A 12,263-nucleotide genomic window follows, 5' to 3' on the forward strand; every position below is an offset into this window, starting at 1 on the left:
TGAATCTGGCTTTTAAGCTTGTTAAGCTCTTCCTGTAGACTCTGGCTTTTCTCCTTCTCCATCTGAAGCTCAGATAAAAGCTTCTCTTGGTTGGTAATGTGAGAAACCTTTAACTCTTCGTAATCCTGCTGAAGAGCCTTTTTCTTGTGTCTTTTAATGGTGCTTTGCACCTGAGAAGCGATTTTGGTTGCGCTGAGAGTCTCTGCATTGCTATATTTCTGCAGTCGCTCCAGCTCTCTCTTGGTCTCTTTGCCCTTATTGATGTACATTTCTTTAAGACGCTTTTGTTTTTCCAAATTCGCCTTAGTTTGGTCGAGCTCTTGCTCCAGTTGAGAAGCTCTTTGGTTTTCGTGAGACCATTTAGCTCTCTCGGTGTTTAAAAGAGCGTTCAGCCTGTGGACTTCGTTCAGAAGTGTAACTTGGTCCATGGAGGCCTGTTGGGCAGTCGCCGTGGTTTTCTGTTGTGCCATTGGATTAATGGTTTATAGAAACACAGCAATAATACTGACTGTAAAACACACTTGCTAAAACGCTACAAAGAAACAAAGTGTTGAAGACAGGAGAAAAAATTCTCTGCTGAGAGCAAGTCACAATGTCTCGGAATGGTAGCTGAGTGTGGTGTAGTCTGTGATGAAGTCACAAAGTGACGTCATCAAAGCTGCAACGTAACAACGTTCTAGAGCGTCACGTGCATTCATGCAAGTATCGCGGGACTAGCCAGCGTCTGCGTCAGCATCCGCGTGAGCGTCAACTTGTTTCAGCCACCCTACACCAGGTACAGGAACAGTATTATGTAAATGTGCAAATCTCTGTGGTCAACAAAATTGTTATGCCCGGTCAGAGGTGGAAATTAACGAATTACATTTACTCACGTTATTGTAATTGAGTAGTTTTTTGTGTATTCATACTTTTTTAGTCGTTTTGAAAATCTGTACTTTTACTTTTTCTTAAGTATTTTATAAAAAAAACTATTGTAATTCGCTACATTTTAAATCATATCCGTTACTGAGTAAAAATAAATTGTAGACTTAATAAATTAAAAATATTGCATGTCGCAGCGTCGGAACAGAAAGAGACACCTGCACGAGCGCAGCGTCTAAACCCGGGGGGGGGGGGGGGGGGGGTTAACACTTGATAATGAGAACAAAGCCATTTTTACCGCAGTTTTGCTCAAAAACCTCAGTTCTGTCCTTGTGATCCACACTCACTGTTTACCTCCTGTCTCCCTCCTCTGCTGTGGGTTGGAACTCGCACCTTCGCGCACCGGTGTGACGTCATCAGAATTCTGCTCGGTTCGGTAGCCGGACTCGGTTCCGTGTTTGAAATGTTTCCTTACCGCTCCGCACGGCAGCGTCAAAATAACGTTTAGCGCTCATTACGAGCGGATTATCATAGCTTTGCTCATAAAACAGAAGACCTGCAGGCCTCCGTGAGTTAAAACATCCGGGTACTCTTTGAACATCTTAGGTGTGTTCTTGCTGTGTCGGCGAAACTGTAGCTACAAAACAGGTAAACAAAACTGTTTCCGTGTTTAAAAAGAACGAAAGCATGGAATCCTGATACTATTTCAGGTGTAAACATTGTGCTCCATCCCTGTGTTTGAACTCACAAGATGCTTCTTGATGCCACAGATATGTGATGATTTAGCTTGTTTCTTTATTTTACTCCAGAATAAGAGATTAAATTATTACAAAAGCAGTTCAGTGTAGTTAAATTAGTCATTCAAATGATTCTAACATGCTGCAGTGTGTGTGTGTGTGTGTGTGTGTGTGTGTGTGTGTGTGTGTGTGTGTGTGTGTGTGTGTGTGTGTGTGTGTTACACATATAGGACTGCATGACACCACGTGGTTTCATCAAATCCATACATCTTATTTCTTGGTTGAAGTTATGGTGAACAAAAATAACTTCTATTTAAATAATGACGTCTCAATAGTGTCTACGATAATGTTTTACCTTATATTGTACCGATCTTTGGTCTGGGAGGTGTAACATATCATGATACAAGCCTTTTAAAACATGTTAAAGTGTTACAAGAGGAGATAAATGCATGAATTTAAAGTTCATGTTTGGAGACCAACCTTCACAGTTTGGAGGCTCACGCTGGTGAGGAGACACCATTAGTTCTAGTAACACCTGGGCTCCCAAGGCCTGTTCTGACAGGATGGACGTTACGGGACCCTTAAGGATTCCAGCTGGATGATTGGAGGATTATTTAGGAGGATTGGAATGAACAAACTGATTTCAGTGGTGAAGGGTTACATGAGTGAGTGAACCCACTACCAAGGATGAACTCTGCTAACTTTAAAAGTCAGAGAGGAGCTCTAGGATGGACACGGATAAAGGAACTGTAATGTAGAGGTAAAGTAGGGCAGGGCCATCGTTAGAAGGCTGTCATACGGTCCGTTTGAAATGTTTGAATTTAATTTGGCTTGTTATGTTATGTGACAGGTTAGAGCACAGTCTCATGTTAGTTTTGTCATGAAAACATTGATAGCTCACATACTGATGACATCTAAAAAAGTATATATTTTTCTCAACATAAAAAATAATTTTAATCACAATTGAAACGTACAACCCTAGAAAAAACTCATCCGATCATTGTGCACTGTGTGTGTGTGTGTGTGTGTGTGTGTGTGTGTGTGTGTGTGTGTGTGTGTGTGTGTGCGCACACGAGCAGGGGCACAGATAGGATTTTCAAACTGGGGGGGGGGGGGGGGGGGGACAAAGTTCCAATGTACCCTCCCCCAAACACACACACACACAAACTATTGCAAGCGCCTTAACTAGAGCTCAGTCAGTTTGTGTAATTTCATCCAATGGTTTACGTAAAAACTAACATTTATCTACGTGTTTGAAGCCATTATGCAGTGGAACGCTGGCAACAAAGCTCTGCCTGATCAACACTATAAATGATAAATGATCCGTACTTGTATAGCGCCTCTCAGAGTAAGGACTCCAAAGCGCTTTACACTACAGTGTGTCATTCATCCATTCACACACACATTCACACAATGATGGTGATGAGCTACGATGTAGCCACAGCTGCCCTGGGGCGCACTGACAGACGCGCCCCACTATTTAATTCAGTCATTTGTTGTTCTTCCAATCAATTACTAACCAAAACCTCATGCTTTATGCTAAACATTAAATGATTTTCAGCATACCAATCTTTACAGAAAACATAAAAGCCCTAAAAAAAACTGCACATAAAATATATTTTAAAAACGAGATTCACCTATCACTTAGAGCAGTTGTTCCCAAACTTTTCAGCCTGACCAACAAATGTTCCTTCGTATTTTTACATTATATATATAAATCTCTTAAAATTTTATATTTTACTTTTTTTATTGATTATGTGGCACTCTTGACTTCCATATATAACGCATTTGCCTCTGCCTCTATTTTACGACTTTTTTTTTTACATTGTCGCTACTTCTGTCACGTTAGCGGTGTTTTACCATCATTTCTACATACATCACGTCCCAGAGAAGGTTAAACCAACATCAAACCCAACGTTTGGAGCTTGTAAACTCCACACACCTCTCGTGCAGCACCAGCTGTCTGATGCTGCAGCAGCATCAATCGTCCCGGCTGGATGAGTGAATTTCTTCATCAGAGTCAATATTCTGCTTCACAATCAGAGTCAGTCATTACCAGACAAAGTGATCAGTCAACAAAGACCAGACCTGCCGGCAATTATACGTTTTATCTAATATTTACGCTCTTCATGCTGCGCGCATCTCCTCCTCTCCCTGACTGGGAGCCTCTCGGCGGGAGACGTTTTTCAAACTCTAAAAACTTTGGTGCTTAAAACGAGTAAGCCCCAACACTGACAACAATGTACTGAAACTAGAACCAACATGCATAAACAGACAGATCGGTCCCGCCTACTTACACTGTTGGTCTTTTTTAAATACGCAGTAATCGTTGCTTGTCTTTTTCGCTTCATCCTGCATCCTAGCAACAACTCCTTTGGCGCCTCTGTAGTCTGTTTGTTTATGTCATGCTGCATTCAGTGTAATTGAAAAAGGAGCTTCAAGCGCTTAACCTCCGATTTTGTTTTCTTTGTAGCCTTAGTTGGGGGGGGACGGATCAGGGTCGATCTGAATCTGAGGGGGACAGATCCCCCCCACCCCCACCCTATCTGCGTGCCTTTACACGAGCGAACTGTGACCTGGCGTTGTGATTTTGCACTACTTAGATGTAGCCATCCTTACGCTGACAAAAATGTAAGTAACTTTTACTTTGAGTACATTTTATTTATGATACTTTTTACTTTTACTTGAGTAAAAATTTAGGCAAGTACTTTTACCTGTACTTGAGTAAAAAATGGTCAAAGTATTGGTACTCGTACTTAATTAGGAAATTTTAGTACTCTTTCCACCTCTGCTACTAGCAGAGCAGATGTACGGTTGAATTATTCATGATTGAGCTTTTCAAAATAAATCTAGAGAAAATCTGATTTACTTGCCTTGAGCTATGCATTTGCCAAAATAAAACACCTTTGCTGATATTTTATTTAATTTAAAAGAAAACGAACCCGTGATTTTTTGAGGCGACACCGGAAACAAGCAACGTTTTGATTGTATATTTCTGACCACACGGGGGCAGCAAAGCATCCTATTTAAACAGAATTGACCTAAAACCTGATATTTCTAACAAAACATTTAAGTTAAAATGAGATATCTTTCTATAACTAAACCAAACCCACCTGCAGTTTTAACCACTCAAGGTAAACAACTAGCTGGGTAAACAAATTAAGATTCTGGCCCAAATATAAAAACGATTATTACAACAATTATCATAATTGGACTAAAATGTGTGTTTATGTTGCTTAAACCCATCAGAGCACATTTTAGCTAATTATCAGTAACAAGACTGATGTAAACTCTAAACCTGCAGAATATCTGAGATATCTTCTTTGTTTGCCCTCCAGCTAGAAGAGAATCCAAGGAACATGCAGAGATGCCAGAGGTTTCTAGAAGAGAATCCAAGGAACATGCAGAGATGCCAGAGGTTTGGCCTTTGCATGATGAAGTCTAGAACTTCAGGGTACATGCATGACATGAGTGCCATTGGTTTTTATTTTTGTTTGCTTTTGACTGTGTTGTCAGAAATCTGACTAACAGACTGACATTTTTGCAACTAAACACCACTTTCCATGGTTTTTCTTACAAGCACGCTGAGATCTGATCAAGTACGTATTTTTGACAAACATATTTCACAAATCAGGATGACATAACGCCTTCAGCGTTAGCTATGCTTTCTAACAACGTATAATTTTGTTGCTTGCATAAATGTCACTGCTTTCTGACCTATTCCCACCGGCTGCATGCAGTCCACCAAGGGTTAAATTGCCGCTAATCCCTTCTGAGTATTTTCTCTTCTTTCATTAGAGGAACAGCGGAGTACTGCTGTCGATATTCTAAGACTTATACATGGTAAGAAATCGCTCGTGATCACATAAAATCTGATTTAGGTGAGAAATGTTAACCCTTTGAGTGTTGTGCTTCAGCGCTAACGCTAGCTTTGTAAACTGTCAGCACTGAATGTTTGTTTTTAATGAGTTTAAATGTGTTTTGCAGACCCGCTGACCAGCCACATGGAGATGGTGACCGAGATCGTTGTTCCCACCGTGTGCACACTCTGTATTCTGCTCAGCACCATCTTCCTTATGTTCCTGCTGAGAAGAAGAAACTAGAAAGTGTGTGTGTGTGTGTGTGTGTGTGTGTGTGTGTGTGTGTGTGTGTGTGTGTGTGTGTGTGTGTGTGTGTGTGTGTGTGTGTGTGTGTGTGTGTGTGTGTGTGTGTGTGTGTGTGTGTGTGTGTGTGTGTGTGTGTGTGTGTCCTTTGCCAGTCAGGTCTGGTGTCCTCCCCTGCTCCTCCTCACAGTTATTGTTTTCACCTGTGCCAGTTCTCCACACACCTGCTCCTCGTCTCCTATCACTCCAGCCCCAGTGTATAAAACCCTCTCCTTGTCTCAGTGTTGTGTCGGTCCATTGTGCTTCTGTCACTCTCTTCTCGCGTTATCTCTAGTGCTTCCAGTGTCTCTTAGTCTCTTGTGTTTTTGGATCTCCAGCTCAGCTTTTTGGATATTTTGCAGTTTTGGCTGCAGCCCTTTTGGATTTATTTTTGTTTTCATTCATCCTAAATAAAAGGATTTTACTTTATCTCCACTTCTCCCTCGTGTCATCCTGGGTTCTGCATTTTTGGGTCCTAACCACCTCCTAGCTCGTATCGTGACACCATCTGAGGGCATGTCAAGCAGCCCAGCTCAGAGGCTGATGTCTCGCAGATTGAGGACCCCACTTCCAAAGGCTGATGCGCTCCTGGAGCCAAGTGTGATCACTGGGGTTCTAGACAGACTGCGGGTCAAACATCAAAGCTCTGGTACGACAGGTCAGCCAGAGATCTGCCTGAGTTGAACATCGGACATAATATGATGAAGCCTTTGCCCCGACACAGGACAGGCAAGTGGAGAAGAGGAGTCTGTATGCAGCTAGTGGGTCCCAGATTGTACCTGGTGGATGTGGAAGGAACATACTACAGGCAAAACCACGTCGATCTACGGCCAGCAGAGGTTGGAGGGACAGCTATGCCACAAGCAGCACAGTGAACAGCGGGTGCCAAAAAAACTGAACCTATAGCAAGGACTGTAGACAGTATCTGTTGTTAAAAAAATGGAATATTGTTCATTTATATGAGTTCATGTTGTAATGCTGTGAAATACTAAAATGCACTTGAGATGTTACCTAATAACACACAAAAAAAGGGGTGGATGGGGGTGTTATGGGATGATGTTCAGTTAATGGTAGCACCCTCCTCCCTCCTGTGTTGTGTTATAGAATGATATGGCCCAAGTGAGGAAGGGAAGTGCTATTGTATTGGTGCAAGCTCTCTAAATGAGCTCTTTGATTAAACATGCTTCATGCCTCCATTGTTTATCACACAATCTCCAGCCCCCCAGGTAGGTCCAAAATAAACTGGATCAGTCACATTTTTTAGTGCTACTTTTGTGTTTTAAAGAACAAACTCTGGGCAGTGTGAGGTGAATTTGGTTCACTGTAGAAATAAAACACACTGAGCATCAACAGTCAAACACAGCCACTCACCAATACTTGCCTATGTGAGCGTAACTGTCGGAAGAAGACGATCTTTTATATAGCACCTTTCAAGATAAAAATCTCAAAAATAAAGTATAAAACGATTTCAAAAATATGTTTAAAATGACCTGAGCTTGGATGTAGGACCCATGAGGACACTGAACACAGTAAGACGTTTAAAATGTTTATTAAAACAATTCAGGAGTTTGTCAACAACACTGCAGAGAGACATGGCTGGGTTTTAGTGAGGTGGAAGCGTGGTCAGAACCAGAGATGACGGCGAGAGATCCGAGGAGGCAGGCGAGAGCTCGAAGTCAGGGGACAGATCCTTTGCCGATAATCCAGGAAATCTAATAGCGTGGTAGGGAACGAGGCAGAGGTCCAAAGCAGGGGCGAGGCGAGAATCCGGGAGACAGAACCAGGTCGAGATACGTGAGACAGACGATGGATGGAAGGCTGGAGAATTTACTAGCTGTGGCGTTCAATGATCTGGCGCTGGTTGGAGAGCAGGCTGGGTGTTACATAGCAGAGGAGGCAGGTGTGCGGCATGAGCTGATGACAGGGCGCAGGTGATAAGTGGCTTAGGGCTTGGTTGAGGAGGTAGTCTGGGAGTCATGACATAAAAGGGAGAAGAAAAAAAGTGTAAGGAAAGATACAAAGAAAATGAATAGGAAAGAGGGAAATCAACGAATCCCGGGGAAGCCGGAATAAGATCAGAATAAGGAGAGGGTGGTGAAGAAGGTCACGCAAAAGCCAGCAATAGCCTGTAGAATAAAGTCTTCATGCTACAGCAGCCTTTCTCTGTGAAGACCTCTTCCTGCTTCTGTTCTCTGGACTTGTGGCTCCTCCCTGACTGTCCTGTCTTTTGTGGCATAAAGATTTATTTCAAACGTGCAAAAAGCTACAATGAGGACATGCACCCCAGTTGTGTTTCATTAGCGAACACACTGAACATACCTTGAATGAATATTAATGCATTACGTGTTTGAATTGAGATGCATCCTCATCTTTATTTTTGCACGGCTAGCCGGCCGGCTGGAGAAACAACCTCCAGTGGTACCACAGGCTCAATATTGATGACTGATTTTCCTGTGCATTGGCCAAGACTTTTGACTGCTAGTGTGTGCACCTTCAAATTGTGACAAAAGGACCAGTGCAAATCACATCCATTGCATTTTATATCTCATCTGACTTTTTTTTTTTTTTTTGCAGTTTGCAATTTCTTTATATGCTTGTTGCTATGGGATGGTGGAGGGTTTTTGCAAATGTAAACATTACTATGCATGCAGTATCGTGCAAGATACGTAAACCATTTTGCATTATACTAAAGGTACCGTAAATCCTCAAATATTAGCCTGTATTTAATTAACTGCCGGGTATCATATTTTGGCCGGTGTTGGAGTTGGCAGAGGTGAATAATGGCCGGTTTTTTATTGTGGCCGGGTGGAATGTGGTAACAAGCAAGTACAGGGGGGCAGTTGTGTCATCCGTCTCACTTTTGATTTGCCAGTGATGATCTGGCACTGGTTGGTCCGCGAGGGTGACTTTAACCGTGCGGAGACGAAGAGGAGGCGAAAATTTGATATCAAGTTCAAAGAGAACGTGCTGATTATGCTGCAGAACACTCTGGGGAGCAGTAGCAGGGGTTGTATGAACTAGTCACTAGTCGACTTCACCGCTCTATAGTGACTTTTTATGCCTGTCATCGACTAGTCGCTGTCACGTGATAATGACCGGCAAGATGCAGTTCACGGAAAAGACAGCAGCCTGCTGTCAGCAGGTGACAAGCTCCTGTGCGTCGGGGGGGGGGGGCAACGCGCTGTGCCAGAGCGTCGGTACTGACACCCGCCGTAAGACGGACTTTTAACCAAATTGTGACCTTTACCCTCTTGTTTAACATTCCCCTCACCCCATCCTAACCTTAACCAGCTTGCGCATGCAAAGCTCTGATTGTTGACGCGCTCCAGACATCTGCGTCCTGAGCACGGCCACAGTAACATTATCAAATCAGGTGTCGCCACCTCAAAAACTAATTTAACACGACGTTCATGTCGGCTCATTTCCTTTTAAGTGTTCTGTCTTTCATTTGTGCCTGATGCGTTTCGCTGCTGTGGATCGGGGCGCATCACCTGTTTTGTCCTCGGTGACGCATCTAACTGATGTGGCCGGCAAGCAGTGCACACTCCGCTGTTTTTGCGGTCGGTAGATCTTTTAGAACTGCAGTTCAAAGGTAACTCATAAGGTGAATATATATGAACCCAGGTAGCAGTTTCTCTTTAGGACTTAGAGGAGATGCAGGAAGATAATAAACAGGCAGGACAGAAAAATAGTCAAATTAAAACAAGTTAGTTTTTGTACCTGGTTGCAACAAACAGACACCATTGAAGGTAATCAGAAGTGAGGAACATAAAATGAAATAATTATTTTAATGTTTAGAGCAGCAGGAACTCCGAGAGGCTGCAGGCGCATCAGTGAGTTTGCCGCCGCTGCGCAGGGGGAGGGGGGAGAGGGCTGAAGCAGAAACTACCGTTGTTAAAAGAAATGTGTTTAACTTTGAAAATGTGGGCGCAATTTTAACTGTCAAAAACTCCAGCGAACCATTAGTTCATTTTGCTCAAATAGAAATTGAGGCCTGCCTCTAATTCTGGCCCTCCTTCCAATAAAGGCCTGGAGCTTGATGAGCTTGAGTCAAATACAGGCCCGGGCCTGTATAAGAGGATTTACGGCATTTAGTTCATAAAACGTTAATACAATCATAAACAGTGTGCCCATATTTTGGCTCTCTTTTGGGGTGGGGGGAGGGTTGGTGTTAAGGTTAATTTTGACAGGTGGGGGGGTTGAAGTCCATTTGCCTTGGGCCCCCAAATACCTTGAAACAGCCCTGCTGCCTAGGGCAGATGTGGCTACAGTGTAGCTCAACACCACCAGGGTGTGAATGTGTGTGTGTGAATTGGGTAATGACTGATTGTGTTGTGAAGTGCCTTGGGGGGTTTTAGGACTCTAGAAGACGCCATATCAAATACAGGCCATTCGGTTGCACAACTACTCTAATGTTCTTCACCATAAACCCATGATCTGAGCTATTTTCACACCCCTAAATGCCGACCTCTGGTTGACAGTTTCAGTACCACTAACACAGCAGGGTGGAATTAGTTGTTACTGCGATCTGCAGCATTTGTGAGAAATGACAAAGATGAAAACTCCTCAAAGCTGCTGATGGCTGTTATCAGGCTTTCATCTCCACAGGAAATGATCAGAGAAGCCACAGAGATTGAATTCCTCTTGCAGTAACGAGGCACGCAGCAACTTTCATGTTATTTAAAACAAATTTAACAAATGTTTAAACTGCTATACGGGTTTAAATATTAAAGTGCTGCATCTTTAGTTAGAAAGAAAAGAACACTTGCAAAAGAGGAGCTGTTTAAACTCTGATGGCTCTTCTTACCTAACGTTACAAATCAGTTAAGAGGCACACTGCTGCTGGCAGAGACATCATTTGTAAATAATTACTTTCTCCTCATTAACAACTTTAAAGTTTACCATCATCAATGCTGAATTTATGCACTCCAACTTGGTGTCACATTTTCTTTTATTCATGTTATAATTCACAGAAGTAAACTGATACAAAACCAGATATAATAAATATTAAATAAACAAATAACTTCTACATCTCTGATTGGTTTTAATTTTCTTCACATCACGTTGCGGTAATCCACACACATGCTCATGACCTTCAGATACCATAGCGGATTTGAGTCGGCCAGCTTCAGCTCACAGTGGGTGTCCTGAGTCTGCAACACAATCACTTAGAAAATTACACCTGAGCCTCCGGTAAACTCTTAAAGCCACACAAGTCTCTCTCTCTCTCTCTCTCTCTCTCTCTCTCTCTCTCTCTCTCTCTCTCTCTCTCACACACACACACACACAAGCACACGCATGCACAAACACACACATGCACGCACGCACACACATACACACACACGCATGCACAAACACACACATGCACGCACACACACACACGCACACGCATGCACAAACACACACATGCACGCACACACACACACACACACACACACGCATGCATGCACGTACGCACACACACACACACACACACACACACACACACACACACACACACACACACACACACACACACACACACAAACATGTGTGTATAAATCTAAGTGCAATGAGAACGATTTTTAAAAATTCAATCTGGATGTTAGAATAAGGAAGAGGTGACCCGGAGACGGTCCAGTACACAACAACAGCATACAAGGGAGGGGTCCAAGGTGTGGTTCAAGGGCCACTTGTGGCCACCTGAGTGATTCTGAATGACACTCAACAGCATTTCAAGAATAGCAGAGCATTGTATGTCCAGCAGGCTGTTGATGAAGACTGCATTTTTATGTTCCAGAGGACAGAAATCTTTTTTTTTGTAAAGTGAATGATTAAGTCTAATTAAAAGTGTTAATATTTTATTAACCGCTCTTTTAATTATTTTATTTTTCAACCGCAAACCCTTACTGATTTTTACTACAAAGCTGATATGTGAGTCATTCACAAATTTAAACAAATTTAAACTAAATCCAGCAAACAGAACTGCAGAAAGCATGACCCAAATCCCTGCCCTTGTAGCTGATAATAGATAAAATTTTACTTTTAACCCTCCCACTGTCTTTGTGGGTGACCCCGCGAGGAAAGTTGACCATTGAGCAGGATTGATGGTCCACATGGCAGGGGTGAGGTGTGAGCACCACCTCACCCCTGCCACATGGACCCAAGGGATAAACCATCAACCCTGTTCAATGGTCAACTTTCCTCGCGGGGTCACACCCATTAGGACAGTGGGAGGGTTAAGGCCAAAAACAAACAAAACAAACCAACTAGAAAACCATTAAACATGATATGAAACCCTTTTTATGCCTCCTAACTATAAAGTTTTACAGATGACATTTTTTTAAAACAAATGACAAATAGTTACTTTTACTAAATGTTGGTTGTAATGTTGGAGAGAAACAGAGGAAACACAAGTAAAAGTGGGAGAAAGGTGTCGATCTGGAATAATGTGGGACACTTGGAGTCACTAAAGGCTTTGGAATTTTTGGTTTACAGAAACAAAACTAACTAAACTCATCGGTACCTTATTGTTGTATTGGCT

General features: G+C 42.6%; 1 long non-coding RNA gene across 4 annotated transcripts; it reads left to right on the forward strand.

Moving 5' to 3' along the window:
* Nucleotides 1-696: 696 nt before the first annotated feature.
* On the forward strand, nt 697-6,996 carry LOC107375010 (uncharacterized). 4 transcript variants are annotated; one of them, XR_011520884.1, is made up of 5 exons: nt 698-775; nt 4,072-4,229; nt 4,937-5,197; nt 5,397-5,441; nt 5,586-6,996. It is a non-coding gene; the product is annotated as an uncharacterized lncRNA (long non-coding RNA). The 4 variants fall into 4 exon arrangements; XR_011520885.1 differs by having other exon boundaries at nt 701-775; nt 4,937-5,052; XR_011520882.1 differs by having other exon boundaries at nt 697-775; nt 4,937-5,441.
* Nucleotides 6,997-12,263: the final 5,267 nt, after the last annotated feature.

The sequence above is a fragment of the Nothobranchius furzeri genome, chromosome 1, assembly GCF_043380555.1.
Source record: "Nothobranchius furzeri strain GRZ-AD chromosome 1, NfurGRZ-RIMD1, whole genome shotgun sequence".
NCBI lineage: Eukaryota > Metazoa > Chordata > Actinopteri > Cyprinodontiformes > Nothobranchiidae > Nothobranchius > Nothobranchius furzeri.